Here is a 2697-nt window from a genome sequence, read left to right on the forward strand (position 1 = left end):
ATCAGTTGCACTAAACAACAAAACTGATCCAAAAGTTAAAAAAAATTAATCAGTAACAATTAAAAAGATTAATACGACGTACATATATCATTTGAAAGAAATTATTACTGGAAAAATTAAACAAGTGGCAGAGAGATGAATCGATTTTTGGTGATTATATAGTTGGCATCTTGGAGAGTGATGAAATGCATGAATAAAAAGCATTTACTTTACAGGAACTGTTAGGTGCAGTGGTGGTGAGTTTGTGACAATAATATTAAGCGTATATAACATTACTTTAATCCTGTTATAGGGTGATACAAGTTAATTTTAGTTAAAATGATATGAGGAAAAAGCACGAAAAATATAACCTGTTAACAAGGCACTCCAATATACAGAGGAAGAGCGTCAGACACGTAAGCAAATGTTAGCATATTACTCAAAGGTGATACCAACAAAATATTTAAATTGTGAAATTATTGAGAAAGTAGGATTATAATATGTAAAAAAGGCACAAAGTTCTAATAGTTGACGTATTGATTGTATAGTGACTTGAAAGATTAATAACCTCCATTACGAATATTGAAACTCCAGCAAAAAAATTCCAGCAATCTTAGTCTATAAATTTCATTGTTAACTATAATCGTCAGTTAATTAAGTTTAATTAAGATATTAACAAATAAAAGTGTTAACTGAAATAGGCCAACGATTCTATTGTATTATCTGTTGTTGTTGCTACTGCTGTAACCAAATGCCCATTTCACAGCAAACACACAAAAGGTTGACAAGACCTGGTATATGGAATGAGATGAGGAAGAAAGTATAAAAACACAATGATAAAAGTTGTATTTAACATGGGTCCAGGTGAAATGCCTGCACTTGTCTATAGCTGTTTTGTAACTTCAAAATATCTTGATATTATTAATAAATTTAAATTTTGTTATTACTAGAGAGCACGTAGTCTAAGTTTAATAAGAATTTAGCTGTTTTTATATTTTTCATATATATGTAAGTTTTGTGTAATATAGTAAAGTTAGTACCTTTTAGGTAGTAAAAAGATATCGGAAAACATATTCCCTATGAGTTGAATAATATAAAACTTTATTTGAATAATCCGATATTATCCAACATAACATATCTGCTTCAACATAAAAGAGTCTGTCTGTTTTCGAGGGATAAAAATGAGAACATTTGAAAAAATATTCAAAGTCATTTCTTTATCAATTCAAATACTGAAAAACGGAAGAACTGACAATATGATATATATTAATATTAATATATTTTCTATATTTCACCCTTAAGTTCCTCTGGAATGAATCACATACCATATTTACTTAACATGAACCTCTGCCAAACAAATTGGTGTTATGCGGGTACCACACTGTCTACATATTATATTATTGAAGTTTTCACTTCATTATAAACTCAATTAATGTGCAGCGATAAGAATAATTTTTAAATAAAATGAATAGTTCTGTGTCAATCGCAGAACTATAATTATAATAGTGTAAAAGTATAATATATGCATATGTTTACGGTTATATGAACTCAAATTGAAAATATATAATTTCAATCATTATCACAAAGTATATACCGAATTAGTCTTGTTAAATAATAAAAATAATGTAGCTCATTATTTATTATTTAAATGAATAATAAATGAATACTAAGCACAAATAGTGCTCTAAACAATATAAGAAATAGGTGTGAAAACAGTCTAATGTGTATACCATAAAGATTCTATCTCTTTATATTATTTACCCTCCTTTTTATTCACCTAAGCTACTACCTAGCCACACCTAAGTATCTATATAAAATCATGATTGTAATAATTTCATTAACTAATTAAACTCAAACTAATTTTTAATTAAAAAGAAGTCAATAAAATATTAATTTATACTTATAGGTAATGCTGCTTGTAAATCCTACCAAAGCTGTTACTGTACCATATACAATTTGGAATATCATGACATCACGCGGCTTATTGCTTATTGCTTACAGCTGATTAGGTCTATTAAATTATGCGATATGGAGTCAATGTCGTCACTAAAATACTAGACCTGTCGGATTCTGTATCTGATGGTTTTTTTCGCATTTCATACGAATTACTAGTGCGATGGATGTTAAAAAACTCATTGATGAAATCGAAATTTATTTGACAAAATGTATGCGATAAAAAGAAGGAAATTATTTTTAATCCATTTAAATGTGGGCTTAAAATTTCGAATTTAGATAAAAAAAGACTTAAATGGAAAGTATTATTAACGGGAAGTTTAACCAAATATGCACCTATCCAAGAAGAAATGTTTATGCAAGGCGAATATATGTTACAACCTCTCTAATGACAAATGAAGAGTGATTGTGAAAATAAAAAAGAACAATTTAATTTACAAAGGAAAAATGTACCTATATTTGTATTTTAAAATTTATATACAATATAAGAATATTTATGTCCCATTTAGATATAACTGAACGACATTACTGAGGATATTTTCTTAATAAAATAGAATACTAGAACAAGGAAAGTCACCAATGTTGCAAATTTTATTGTCCATTAAACTAGGGTTCTATCAATTCTGGAAAATAGTTTCATCGCTTATTATGGATTGTAGAAAATAAAAATCTTTTCTATTATAAAAAGTATAACCGGATGTGAAGCAATTTTTCGTTAAATACATATGGTATTTTGAAGTTATCCTTTAATTTTTAATTGAACAC

General features: G+C 27.5%; 1 long non-coding RNA gene across 2 annotated transcripts; it reads left to right on the forward strand.

Annotated features, from left to right (window-relative positions):
• The first annotated feature begins 22 nt into the window (after nt 1-22).
• LOC119665365 lies at nt 23-2528 on the forward strand. Of its 2 annotated transcripts, XR_005251375.1 has the most exons (4): nt 24-236; nt 293-395; nt 1886-2381; nt 2442-2528. It is a non-coding gene; the product is annotated as an uncharacterized LOC119665365 (long non-coding RNA). The 2 variants fall into 2 exon arrangements; XR_005251374.1 differs by having other exon boundaries at nt 23-236; nt 1886-2528.
• The last annotated feature ends 169 nt before the right edge of the window (nt 2529-2697 follow it).

Source organism: Teleopsis dalmanni, unplaced genomic scaffold (genome assembly GCF_002237135.1).
Source record: "Teleopsis dalmanni isolate 2A unplaced genomic scaffold, ASM223713v2 unscaffolded_contig_4710, whole genome shotgun sequence".
Taxonomy (NCBI): Eukaryota; Metazoa; Arthropoda; class Insecta; order Diptera; family Diopsidae; genus Teleopsis; species Teleopsis dalmanni.